A 14,503-nucleotide genomic window follows, 5' to 3' on the forward strand; every position below is an offset into this window, starting at 1 on the left:
TTAAACTCAAATTTGAAATGAAATAGAAGACAATCAACATACCAGCGGCAAATCTGTCTTGAAAAAGCACGATTTGTGCCATGATTTTGAACACACTGAAAGCACATTGAAATGAAAGGTTACCGATTCATCCTCACGCTTTTGTTTTAATTTAACATAAATAAATGCACTGAAGACAACAACAACCATAAAAATTGTGTTTGAGTGATGTAAATACAAACATGCGCATGTGAAACCAAGCCATCTTAGACACAGGTCCGTCGCAAACTTCACAATGGTCCAAAGCGCTGACAACTGCACTTATAGTTCGATGGTGGCACTGAGGAAACAATAATGTACATAGGAAAATAAAATTGATGAAAATGGTAAAAATACAGTATAAATATTCAGCCACAAACTGCACTGGATTATATGAAGGTGTCCTCATAATTCAGGTGTGTCAGGTGCCCATCCGACACACAAGTCTCAGTTTGAAGCATGTTCAACAAGTTTGCTCCTGTCCTCACACGCTGTGTCCTCACAATCCTGTCAGGACACAGTGTGTGTGAGTGTGTGGACGCCTGAGCATTGTCATAGGGTCAAACTAAACAGTATTATGGCTGGATGTAGAGTCATGATGTTACTAGAAAACTGTCAACTTACAGTATCATCCTTTGATGTTGTAGGACTGCAACTGACCGCCGCCACCGTATCGTCAGTGCAACCAGAGACTTCCTGTGAGTGAGTCAATGACAGGGACAGCGTTGAGATTATTTTAACATGAACTAAATCATTTTCCTTCCACAAACATTGTGTTGCAACGCTGCCCACAATTATGGCAGAAGTGTTAGTAAGTCAGCAGAGAAGGTCGTATGGAATTTGAAGGACCAAAAGCACAAGTTCTAAAATCAGATGAAGTCATGATTGTAGGAGACTTCAATATTCATGTGGATGTTGATAAGGACAGTCTGGTACTGCATTTCTCTCTCTCCTAGACTCAACTGGTGTCCATCAGTCTGTTCACAAACCGACTCACTGTCACAACCACACCTCCACCTCCTCCTAACATGTGGAACTGAAGCTGAACATCTGGTTGTGTTTCCACAGAACGCTTTTATCAGACCATCAATCAATCACTTTTGAATTTGCACAAATCAGCTGAAAAACCCCAGGTTCCTCTTCAGTCCTGGAGCCAGACTGACAGAGAGCCACAGCTCTACTGAACCAAGTAGTCCTGTTTCCCTGGGCAGCAGAGATTTCATGGACTTCTTGAATGACAAAACTGTCCTGATTAGAGAGAAACTTCACGTCCTCCAGCCATCAGCTGACAACATGGCACTGACAGCCTCAGAGGCAGCTGTAGAACCAGACGTACATTTTGATAGTTTTTCTCCCATCAGCCTTCATGACCTCAGTTCAATAATTCCCTCCTCTAAACCTCCACCTGTCTTTTAGACCCCATCCCAACCAAGCTGAAAAGGACTCTCTACCCCCATTAGCTCCTCCCTCTTAGATATGATCAATGTGGTGCTGGTATCTGGTTCCGTCCCACAGTCCTTTAAAGTGGCAGGAATTAAACCCTTCTCAAAAAACAAGCCTGGATCCAGAAGTTCTACCAACTACAGACCAACATCACATCTTCCTTTTCTCTCCAAGGTTCTGGAGAAAGCAGCTGCTAAACAGCTCTGAGACTTCTCCACAGCAACAGCTGATTGGAGGATTCAGTCAGGTTCCAGGTTCATCCTAGCACAGAAACAGAACTAGTCAAAGGTACCAGTGACCTCCTACTGGTACCAGATGAGGGACTGGTCTCTGTGCTGGTCTTATTAGATCTCATTGCAGCTTTTGATACCATTGACCACCATATCCTTCTACAGAGACTGGAACCTGTCACTGGCATCAAAGGAACCACACTAAACTGGTTCAGGTCATATTTACTAGGTCGATCTCAGTTTGTACTAACAAATGATAACCCCTCAGAAACCACAAGGCTCTGTGCTTGGACCAATCCTATTCACCCTTTATCTGCTTCCTCTCGGTCACACTATTAGGAAATACTCAAGTGTTTCCTAATAATCATCTTCTCAGGTTTCCAGAGTATGCTCGCCGTACCACTACGGCCAGGAAACATTAAATACCTGGGCATCAACATCTCTGCCAAATTGTCTGACTTGACACTGCTGAATCATACCTCCCTATCCATATCACTTATGGGAAGAATAGCAACAGTAAAAATGATGATCTTGCCAAAAATCAACTATGTTTTCTCGATGGTTCCGACCCAACCTCCCCGGACTTGGTTCAAAACACTTGACCTTTAACATCTCCAAATTTCTCTGGAAAGCTAAGCCACCACGTATAAGCTTTAAGACTTTACAAAAGAGTAAAGACTATGGTGGCTTGGAACTACCAAATTTTTTATAATTACTACTTGGCCAATAGATTGCAATACATACTAAAATGGTTAAAGCCAAACTCATTAGACCAAGCATGGCGCGATATTGAACAAACATTCTGCAAAGAAATCCAAATCTCTGATCTCCCTTTTATCAGCCCTGTTATCAAGCGTCACAGCTGCTTTAAGTACATTAGCATCAGCAACACCCTCATAGCCTGGTGGGAATTTCTCAAAAGCAATGGGCTCTCGAACACCCCTTGCAGGCTCACGCCTATCTGGAACAATCCTGACATCCTGCAAAATAAAAAAACAATACATTTTGCTGCATGGGCCAATAAAGGGATTAAAAATCTACAGCATATCTTCCAAGACAAAGAATTCATAGAATTTAACCAAATTACAGCAAATTATGGTATTAACAAAAAAAAAGTTCTGGAATATCTTCAGCTCAAATCTATAATACAGGCACGGTTTGACCTCACCCAGTTAGACTTAGAGCTTCCACCCAGAATAACAGATTTTTTACAAATTTCACCCCCTAAGCTACTGTCTAAAATTAACTCAATAGTTTCAACAACAGAACTTATAATCTCTATTCCTTCATCCAAATGGGAGGAAGATCTGTCGATCAACCCAAACCCTAACTTTTGGATAGAAATCTGCTCCAACACATTTAGAATGATTCGCTGTGATAACCTACAATTAATAAATTACAAGGTTCTCCACAGAACACACTACACAGGACAAAGGATGTTCCAGATGGGCCTCACACAAACAAACATTTGTCCATATTGTGCGACTGGCTCACCAGACTGCTATCTGCATGCTATATGGCTTTGTACACCTGTTAACAATTTTTGGCAGAGGGTTTGTAAAGACCTATCATGGTGGTTAGGGTACCCCAACCCCATCTCCCCCTCACTTTGTCTGCTAGGTGACCTCACTGATGTTAATATGGAAGTAAACAAATCCTGCATGCTTGTCACTGCTCTAAGCATCGCAAAGAAGGCCATCCTGATGAATTGGAAATCCAAGAACAACCTAAGCATTACTCAATATAGAAACCTTTTATTAGACCACATTTCCATGGAGAGAATGTCTGCTTGGGAGGAAAGTCGATCGTCAGAGTTCGAACAAATCTGGTCCCCGATAATTAAATCCATCACATAGTTTTGATTGGGGGGGGCTGGGCTTCATGGCTCTGGCCCCGGGGCGGGTGGCTATGGACGCTGGCTGCCTTGGGTGTCCGGTGGCTCGCTGGGCTGGTGGGCCTGGGGTTACTGCCTTCTGGGGCGGCTTTGGGTCTCACCTGTTGAGGGACGACATGGGGGGCGTGGGGGCGGCTTCCCCTATCATGGCGGCACCCTATGGGATTGGGGGTTGGGGGTCCTTGGGCTGGGTCGGGGCCTCCACCCGGCATGGGGGGGTCGGGGGCCCTGTGCTCTGCTGCCGGGGATTCGCGCCGGTCCCCCGGTGGGGTCCTGCGGTGGGGGGCTGTGGTCGCCCGGTCCCCGGGCTCTGGCGGGGCGTGCTGGGGCCTGCCGTGGCGGCTGGGGCATATTTGCCCCCGGACGATGGGAGGAGGGTGGGGAAGGAAGGTTAGGTGGGGTTAGAGAGGGAGGGGGGTCAGGAGGAGGGGGGTCGGGAGGGAGGTAGGGGCTGGAGAGTGAGGTAGAGGTGGACTGCTTGGCGCCTGGGACTTGCTGGCCTGGGGCCCTGCCGCTCCCCCGGGGGGGTCGCACCCACATTTGGGAGGGGTTTGCTAGCCTCAGCCCATCCTCGGGCGGGCTGGGCCCTGGCGCGGTGTCCTAGACTGCCGCCACTCTGGACAAAGGGAGGATGCTGGGGGACGTCTGAGGGATGGGGGCTGACCACCTTGATGCTGATCGAACTGGGGGCCCTGACTACAGGCTGCTGGCTGGGGGTTCCGCTGTGCACTGGGGGCCTGGGCCCTCCTTGCCCTCTGACTGCACCGTGGTGGGCCCATCGTAGACATTTAGGGCTTGGGGGAGTGCATGAGGATGTACTGGGAGACTCTGCCGTCTGCAACCGGCGGGGCTCCCATGCCCTGGGTGCCTCCGCCAATTTTAACCACATTCTAGTCATCCACATCATCACATCTACATTCCCATGCACAACACGCACCCTGCACCATGTTGGGATGGGGGGGCAGCTGGGGCAGGGAGTGGGTCCAGTGCTGCCTCCTTTGGTAACTGCACCATTGCAGGCCTGGGGGCCTGGCCGGGGCTCTTTGGGGGGGGTGGTCCTCTTCCCGGCATGGTGGTTGGGCTGGGGTTGGTCACGGGCCCTGCTGTTGTGCGGTGGATCGCTCGCTGGCGGTTTCACTAAGTCTGAGGTGCCCTGGACCGTATCAGCATCTATGGTGTTCTCAGCCCCTGTATGGAAGAAGATGAGAGTATGATGGTTTTGTTCGGGGGTGGCGGTCCTGGGTGTGCGTGCCTTTGACTCAACCCGGCGGCATGGCTGGACCTCTCCGGGGAGTGGGGGGTCCCGGCTGGCTGGCTGGTGGTGCCCTATAGCCTGAAGCCCTCCTGCTCTGGGGGGAGGGGGAGAACAGGGGATGAGTAGAGGGGATGGGGATCGAGGGTTGGGGGGGGGGGGATAGCTCTGTTCGGGGCGGTGGGCCTGGTCATTGTGGTGGGCTGTGGCTGCCCCGCCTGGGTGTGGGGTGTGGGTGGGTGTCGACCCCGCCGCTGGCGGACCTCTCTGGGGGCTCTGGTCGGGTCTTGGGCCGGAGGGGCCCTGTGCCCCTGGGCTCTGCTCATGCTGTGGGGGGGGGGGGGGGGTGCCCGACGGGACCAGGGTCATCTCTGCCCCGTCTCTCTGTGGGTTGCTTATGGGTGGGGGTTGCTGCTCCTATGCTTTCCTATGGGTCCTGGCATGGGTTGGTCCTGTGGCTGTTTCCTGGGGGGGTGGCCTGGGGCTCCCCGTGTCCTGGGGGTTTCGGGGTGCTCTGGTGACCTGGTCCTGACCTACCTGCTATCCTGGACTGGGGGTGCGATGTCCTGGCCCCCCACATCAGCTACAGCCAGGTACGCACGGCATCCAAGACAAACCGTAGCACACACACATACACGTACACACACGTATACACACATACACGCATGGAGCGCACAACTGACCATAAACACACACTCAGACATTTATCTTAAAATTATATTAAACCAAATGGTAAGCCTGCACCGGAAATTCTGCAACCAATGTTTTTTTTCCTTTCTTTTTCTTTTTCTTTTGTTGTTACTTTTTCTTTGTTTATTTGTTTTTTGTTTGTTTGTTTTTGTTTGTTTTGTTTTTTGTGTGTTTTTTATTGTTGTTGTTGTTTTCTGCTATTGCTGTTGTTGTTTTTGGCTCTCCCCCCCCCCCCTTGTCTTCGCTGTCCTGTCCCTGTTCTCTCTCCTGTCCTCAGTCTGGTCGCTTCATCAATGAACCAACACCATTCCTAATAAAGTTAAACATAAATGGCAATAGGAGGAGTTTATCAGATTCCTCCTATGCAGAATAAAACTGCTTCAGTACAACAAGGCACCAGGAACATTGATGCTGCTTGCCTCAGCTACTGAACAGGACAGGTAAAAAAAAAAAAGAGGAAACACTCAATTAATTTTCAGTGTTATGCTGACTACACACAGCTGTACTAATCAATGATCCACATGAAATAAATCAGCTGACTAAACTGGAGGCCTGTCTAAAGGAGATAAAAACTTGGATGACCAATCATTTCCTTTTATTAAACTCTGATAAAACTGAAGTCATTGTCCTGGGCCCAAAACATCTTAGAGACACCCTATCTAATGAGATAGGTACCCTGGAAGGAATTACCTTGGCCCCCAGCACGACCGTAAGGAACCTCAGTGTTCTCTTCGATCAGGATCTGTCCTTTAATGCCCACATGAAGCAAATTTCTAGGACTGCTTTCTTTCATTCACATAACATCGCTAAGATCAGAAACATCCTGGCTCAAAAAGATGCAGAAAAACTAGTCCATGCCTTTGTCACTTCCAGGCTGGATTACTGCAATTCCCTCCTATCAGGCTGGACTAAGAAGTCCCTAAAGACTCTCCAGCTGGTCCAGAACGCTGCTGCCCACGTGTTGACTAGAACTGGTAGCAGAGACCAGGTCTCTCCTGAACTGGCTTCTCTGCATGGCTCCCTGTCAGATTCAGAATAGAATTCAAAATTCTCCTTCTAACATACAAAGTCCTCAACAATCAGGCTCCCTTTTGCTGCCTGCTGACCCGATACCGGTGAGCGTGTTACGTCATTTCCTGCCTGTAATCCTGTCGCTGTGTTGTTCGACTCTTTCAATCCTCCCTCAGGTGTACTGCTAACTTAATCGCTTTAAGCACCACTGTATACGACGTTTTGGTGTAATACATAGGTTTCTGTCACTTAACTCTTTAGCAGGACTTTGCTCTGAAATTCCTCGTTCTATTTGTTATATTTGCCACAGGTCCACTAGCTCACCTGAGCACACTAGCTATGGCTGCTCTCTCTCTTTCCGCCTCTCCCCCCACCTCTCCCTCCCTCTCCTGCTCCATGTGCCAGATGTTTAGTTACTCCTCTGCCTCCTTTAGTGATAATGGTACGTGTAAAAAGTGTAGTTTGTTTGTAGTCCTGGAGGCGAGGCTTAGTGAGTTAGAGACTCGGCTCCGCACCATGGAAGCTAGCGCTAGTCCTTTACCTTCAGGAGCTGCTCAGTCCACCTTAGCGGGTGCGGAGCCACCTAGCCTAGCCACCGCTAGCAGCTCCCCTGCAGCTCCCGAGCAGCCGGGAACTAGCCAGTCCCGCTGGGTGACATCACGAGGGAAACCTAGACGCAGTAAGCCCGTGTTTGCCCACCAACCCCTTCATGTTTCTAACCGCTTTTCCCCACTCAGCGACACACCCGCTGAGAGTGAAACTCTGCATGTCGGCTCTGTTGCTCGCAGCCCCGCTGTGAAGCCGACATTAGTTATTGGCAGTTCTGTTCTTCGCAACGTGAAGGTGGAGACTCCAGCGAGCATAAAGTGCATCCCAGGGGCCAGAGCGGGTGACGTTGAGGCAAATCTAAAGCTGCTGGCAAAACGTACGGTTAAATACAGTAAGATTTTAATACATGTCGGCGCTAATGACACCCAGCTTCGCCAGTCGGAATTAACTAAAGTTAACATGGCTTCGGTGTGCAACTACGCAAAAACAATGTCGGACTCTGTAGTTTTCTCTGGCCTGCTACCCAATTTAGCGAGTGACGACATGTTTAGCCGCATGCGTTCATTCCATCGCTGGATGTCCAGGTGGTGCTGAGATAACAACGTGGCTCATAGACAATTGGAGCTCCTTCTGGGGAAAGCCTGGTCTGATTGGGAGAGATGGCGTCCATCCTACTTTGGATGGTGCATCTCTCTTATCTAGGAACAGAGGCCAGTTTGTTAGCCATACTAATCCCTGACAAGCAACCAGAGTTCAGACCAGCAGGCAGAGCTGCAGTTTAACACGCCCCTCTGCTGGTTCCTTCGTGTTGTCACCCACCCAGCCTATAGAAACTGTGTCTGCCCCGAGGCTGTATAAGGCTACACCCAAATCTGGAGGAGTAACTTATGGCAACTTAGTTCAAATTAAAACCACTGCTCCAGCAAACCAACCTAGTAAAACTATTAAATGTGGTTTGGTAAATATTCAATCTCTTGCATCCAAGTCTCTCCTAGTGAACGACTTAATTACTAATTATCAGATTGGTGTATTAGCACTCACTGAAACCTGGGTGCAGCAAGATGAGTGTGTTAGTTTAAATGAATCTTCCCCTCCTGGTTACATTAACTACCATGTACCTCGCACCACTGGCAGAGGAGGAGGAGCTGCAATCTATCAGTCAAATTTGCTCATTAACCCTCCACCTAATTGTTCATTAACTCATTTGAGAGCCTGACTGTCAGCTTCTCCCTCCCAGACTGGAAAGCAGAGAAACCACTCTTACTTGCTGGGGTGTACCGTCCTCCTGCACCTTATTCTGAGTTCTTAGAAGAACTCCCTGACTTTCTGTCTAACTTGGCATTGAACTCAGACAAAGTCATTCTAGTGGGTGACTTTACCATCCACGCGGACGTCAATGATGATCGTCTGGCCACTGCGTTTAAGTCGCTTCTTGATTCTGTTGGCTTCTGTCAGAGGGTAAACAAACCCACTCACACTTTTAATCACATCCTTGATTTAGTGCTCACTTATGGAATAGAAGCTGACCGCATCATAGTTCTTCCTCAGAACCCTGTCTTGTCTGATCACTCCTTAATTACATTTGAATTTACTTTAACAAATTATATCCTACCTGGGAAAAAGTCCCGCTTCAGTAGATGTCTATCTGACACTGCTGTTTCTAGATTTAGGAGCTTATTCCAGCAGAGCTTGCTGCCACACCTTGTAGTGATATAATGGGCAGTTATGCTGATTCCACCCCACCCAGGTGGACTATCTTGTGGACAGCACTGAAGCAGCACTCCTTGGGACACTTGATGCCGTAGCTCCCCTGAAGAAGAAGGTTATCAACCAGAAAAGAATAGTTCCCTGGTACAGCCCAGAGCTGCGTGCCTTAAAACAGAAGACCAGACAACTGGAAAGGAAGACACATTCCAGCCAGCACGAGGAAGTCCGCCAAGCCTGGAAGGAGAGTTTATTAATATATAAAAAAGAACTCCGCAATGCTAGAAGCGCTTACTACTCGTCCCTGATAGACAAGAATAAGAACAACCCCAGGTTCCTCTTCAGCACCGTGGGCAGGCTCACCAAGAACCATAGTGCTGTTGAGCCATGCATCCCCCAACTCTCAGCAGTAACGACTTCCTTTCTTTCTTTACTGAAAAGATTGTGAATATTAGAACAAAGATTGCCAGTAATGGAGGACAGACTACAGTCCCCATAGAAGCACCTCCCAGACTTGGTGCATACTTGGACAGCTTCTCCCCCATCGACCTGTCAGAATTAACTTCTGCAGTCGGTTCCTCCAAGTCAGCCACTTGTCTGCTGGATCCCATCCCGACAAGCCTCCTTAAGGATGCCTTCCCTCTAGTCAACACTTCTATATTGAATCAAATGAATCTTTCCTTAGTCACAGGTTATGAGCCACAGGCCTTTAAGGTGGCTGTCATCAACCCTTTACTTAAAAACCTTCTCTTGACCCAGATGTGTTAGCCAACTATAGGCCGATATCCAACCTCCCTACATCTCCAAGATCCTTGAGAAGGTTGTCCTGGAGCAGCTACATGAACATTTGCACAGCAACGAGCTCTTTGAAGCCTTCCAGTCTGGATTCAGGGAACACCATAGCACTGAAACAGCACTGGTCAGAGTCTCTAATGATCTTCTTATAGCTTCAGACAGAGGTCTTGTCTCTGTGCTTGTCCTTTTGGACCTCAGTGCTGCATTTGACACCATCAACCACAGCATCCTGCTACAGAGACTAGACCATGACATTGGGATTAAAGGAACTGCCCTAAAATGGTTCAAGTCCTACTTATCTGACAGGTTTCAGTTTGTTAATGTTAATAATGACCATTCTGAGTATAGCAGAGTTACATATGGTGGACCACAGGGTTCAGTTTTAGGACCGATTCTCTTCACTCTTTACATGCTCCCATTAGGTGACATAATCCAGAAGCACTCGATCAACTTCCACTGTTATGCAGATGACACACAACTTTACTTGTCGATGGAGCCAGACGACACAAGCCAGCTTACTCATCTGCAAGACTGCCTGAAAGACATTAAATCCTGGATGTCTTCTAACTTCTTAATGCTCAATTCAGATAAAACTGAGGTAATCATTTTTGGACCTAAACACCACAGGGACACACTCTTGAATCAGATCTCTACTCTAGATGGCATCACCCTAACTTCGAGTACAACTGCAAGGAACCTTGGGGTCATTTTTGACCAGGACCTTTCCTTCAGCTCCCACATAAAGCATGTGACTAGGACCGCCTTCTTCCATCTGCGAAGTATCGCTAAGATTAGGAATATCCTTTCCCAGAGTGATGCTGAAAAACTGGTGCATGCATTTATCACTTCTCCGCTGGACTACTGCAACTCTCTCCTGTCAGGATGTCCTAAATACTCTCTAAAGAGTCTCCAGCTGGTCCAGAACGCTGCAGCGAGGGTTTTGACGGGAGTTAAGAAGAGAGAACACATCTCTCCCACTTTAGCTTCTCTCCACTGGCTTCCTGTAGGATCTAGAATCGACTTCAAAGTCCTTCTGCTAACTTGTAAGGCTCTCAATGATAAAGCTCCATCCTATTTGAAAGAGCTCATTAGTCCCTACTGTCCGACCAGAGCACTCCGCTCCCAGAATGCAGGTCTTTTAGTGATTCCCAGTATCTCTAAAAACAGACTGGGAGGTAGAGCCTTTAGTTACCGGGCTCCTTTACTGTGGAACCAGCATCTCTCCATGGGTCAGAGAGGCAGACACTTTAACTACGTTTAAGTCCAGGCTTAAGACCTTCCTCTATGACAGAGCCTTCAGTCAGGACTGGTTCAGGTAGCTCTGAACCATTGATAGCTATGCTGCTACAGGCTTAGACTGCTGGGGGACACATCAGGTTACATGGAGCCCTTCCCTCCCCTCCCCTCCCCTCCTCTCCTCTCCTCTCCTCTCCTCACTATTACTTGTTGCACTTTGTAGTTTGGCCTTGGTGTCTCGCAGTCTCTCTGTGTTTCCACAGATCCACCAGAGCCCCAACCGCCGCCTGCATCGCCCCCCCCCCCCCTTATTCCCTACTGTTACACCGGCCTGCGCTCCCCTTCCATGAACCAGTCTGCCATCCAGTCCCCCATCAAGCTGGCTTGCTCTCCCTGCCTCCCCTTCCAGAAGCTTCCTTCTTCAGCTGTTATTAACATTTCCATGTTTCCCACATTTTGCATTGTAAACTCTTTTCTTGTCTGTAACAACATCTACTGCACGTCTGTCCGTCCTGGGTGAGGGATCCCTCCTCTGTTGCTCACCCTGAGGTTTCTCAGATTTTTCCCTGTTAAAGGTTTTCTATGGAGTTTTTCCTCAGTCGATGTGAGGGTCTAAGGGCAGAGGATGTTGTTATGATGCCATGTGAAGCCCTTTGAGACAAACTGTTTGTGAAAACGGGCTATACAAATAAAATTGCCTTGCCTTGCCTTGCCTTCATCCCTGACAGAGCTCCAAGTCCCCTATGATCCAGCTAGAGCCCTTCACTCCCAGGATGCAGGGTTACTTGTGGTTTTGAGAGTTTCTAAAAGTAGAATGGTGCCAGAGCCTTCAGCTATCAGGCTCTCCTCCTGTGGAACCGTCTCCCAGTTTCAGTCCGGGATGCAGGCACCCTCTTGACCTTAAAGAGCAGACTTAAGACCTTCCTTTTTGATCAGGCTTATACTTAGGGCTGCTTAGGCTGGCCCTTAGATCTGCTGCTATAGGCTCAGACTGCTGAGGGATCTCCCATGGTGCATTGGGCTCTCCTCCTCTCTTCCCTCTCTGTCCTCCTATATGTGTCATACATAAATCATACTCATACGTATTACTAACTCGTCTTCTTCTCCGGAGCCTTCGGGCTCCCCTCATCCCAGATCCTGGGTGCTGCTGGAGGAGGCTGCAGACCTAAAGAGGATCAAGCTGCCACCCGTAGCACACTTAACATTCTAAGACCTTTACAGTCTAGATCTACGTCTAGTCACTTGTCTGGTAGCACTGTGACTCGGTGGTCATTGAGAAAGTTAGTCAGGAGATGATTCTGCTCATATTAAACTCAAAGGTGACAGATTACTGTTACAATGTCATTACAAACAACAAAATTCTACGAGTTCCAAAATAAGATTTCAAAAAATTCATTACATTCAAGACCTACAGACTACTTGACATTCTAAAACCTTTACAGGTTTTCCGACCAAATTGTGAAACCCATTGTGTAAAGATATAAACGAGGGTCCTCATTAAAAAAAGGTGTCCTCATAATTCAGGTGTGTCAGGTGCCCATCCGACACACAAGTCTCAGTTTGAAGCATGTTCAACAAGTTTGCTCCTGTCCTCACACACGCTGTGTCCTCACAATCCTGTCAGGACACAGTGTGTGTGAGTGTGTGGATGCCTGAGCATTGTCATAGGGTCAAACTAAACAGTATTATGGCTGGATGTAGAGTCATGATGTTACCAGAAAACTGTCAACTTACAGTATCATCCTTTGATGTTGTAGGACTGCAACTGACCGCCGCCACCGTATCCTCAGTGCAACCAGAGACTTCCTGTGAGTGAGTCAATGACAGGGACAGCGTTGAGATTATTTTAACATGAACTAAATCATTTTCCTTCCACAAACATTGTGTTGCAACGCTGCCCGCAAGTATGGCAGAAGTGTTAGTAAGTCAGCAGAGAAGGTCGTATGGAATTTGAAGGACCAAAAGCATTCTAATGTACTGAAGGCCACAAATGCAGCACGTGACTGATGGTGCAAAGCACAACTTGCCTTTTCTGAGGCTGCCTCGTTTTCTTTCAACTTCGGGTCTGATGGTTCTACACAGGGTGCCTGAAATAATACAGAGGAAGTTTACAGTTGGCTGGTCACATGTCTGGTAGCGCTGTCACTTGTGGTCATTGAGAAAGGAATACAGCTGTAATGAGTCATATAGCATAAAATTTCTAGGTCTACAACCAATTTCTACAGATCGCAAAATTTTCACAGTTGTGCCCATGTACACATTCTTATGAATTAATAATTTAAGCACACACCGTCCCGTATAAACCAATTAAATAATGAAATTAACTAAAATCTTAGATGACCCTGCTGACCTCCAGCTCCACCTCATGTTTTGAACTTGTTTAATTTGTTAATTAAGCAATATTACACTCAAGGTTCTGCTCTTGTCCTTCGGCCTTGTGCCTACAACCCTATCACAGCTGTGCTGCTATTCAGGACCACAGCAGTTCCACAAATGGCATTTATTGGTTGACAGTAATAAGAATAACAGACTATGATTTGTTTATCTTATCATTTCTTTGGACTCTCCCAACACAAATGGTGCTGTCACTGAACCAGAAAATGACTGTTACTAAGCCACACAAATAATGAACATATTCCTGCACACTCGCTCACTGATGTCACAACAGCATAGCTGGAGGTTTGCACTGAAGTATTCTGCTTTATCTTCTCCTCATCCTCTGCTAACAACAATTCATGATTCATCTCAAAAGTAAGTTTTGGAAAAAAGTCCAGTTTCAGTGCTATTTGTTACAATGCCGTTTGTGTTAAACTAGCCAGCAAGTTAGCCATGACTGTTTTCATTAGCAACTGTTGGAACACCTGTAACATGGACTGAGACATACTGGGAAACATCCTACTGCTTTCGTACTCAATATCAGCATTGGAGTGCCTCTTTACAGTTTACAGTCAGAACTAGCTGCTGTATTAAAAGAACATGAGAACCTTAACTCACCATTGAGCGCCATGGCCAAGAGGAGTCACCATAGTTATATGTTAGCTCCTCGCCTGGAAAGATTTCCTTGACAGCAAAAAGGCAAAGGTGGGGCCTTCCGTGGACCATTATTCTCTTGGCTTTGCAGTTGGGATGTATGTGATCATCATTCACCAGCCGTCCCAGTGTTCCGTCTTCTTTTGAAGCATCTATGCGGTGAGGCAAAAAGAATGTTTAAACATGTATGATCCTTTTGTAACGTGTCTGAATTTTTTTACTTTTACATGTCTTGTCATTGTAAGAAACAAACTGGCTTCAGATGAGAGTGGCTGCTGTCTGAGAAGCAGCATTAATAAAGCCAATTATTAATTAATAACCCAAATCAAGGCTAAATTCATCCAGGATAAGCAGAGAATCCCAGTTTATCCCAGCAACTACTCCTCAGGTTGAATCAGTCATTTGCATTCTTGGTGTACAGACCAGAGGGATGACATCAGGAAGCTGCACATTGTGTGTGCTTTAATGACCTTCACATTACACAGGAAAAGCTAAGAATTTTGGATACGTTGTAAACAATTTGTAGTGCATAAAGTTTTTGATCAAAGTTTATAATGAAACAGCAACTTTTTGCTCCCTACAGTTTGTTTTCATGGATGAATGTTTGCTTCTCTGACCATCAGTCCAGTGACGTAAACACGTGGGAACACA

The 14,503-nt window shown here is 47.2% G+C and overlaps 1 protein-coding gene across 9 annotated transcripts in view; it reads right to left on the minus strand.

Annotated features, from left to right (window-relative positions):
- LOC147242015 (homeodomain-interacting protein kinase 2-like) overlaps nt 1-14,503 on the minus strand; it is a 36,349-nt gene that overhangs the window by 19,733 nt on the left and 2,113 nt on the right. For 6 of the 9 annotated variants that reach the window (XM_086192018.1, XM_086192019.1, XM_086192012.1 and 3 more), the window contains 6 exons: nt 13,817-14,004; nt 12,850-12,909; nt 12,557-12,628; nt 643-714; nt 222-319; nt 43-95 (listed from right to left, as the gene is read on the minus strand). The gene's annotated coding sequence lies outside the window, so the exon portion shown is untranslated. Of the gene's footprint in view, nt 1-42; nt 96-221; nt 526-642; nt 715-8,466; nt 8,560-12,556; nt 12,629-12,849; nt 12,910-13,816; nt 14,005-14,503 lie in introns of those variants that run through there. The other 3 variants (XM_086192013.1, XM_086192015.1, XM_086192021.1) reach the window with 3 other exon arrangements.

Source organism: Aulostomus chinensis, chromosome 21 (genome assembly GCF_037954235.1).
Source record: "Aulostomus chinensis isolate RoL2024-O1b breed Wild chromosome 21, RoL_Achi_v1.0, whole genome shotgun sequence".
Taxonomy (NCBI): Eukaryota; Metazoa; Chordata; class Actinopteri; order Syngnathiformes; family Aulostomidae; genus Aulostomus; species Aulostomus chinensis.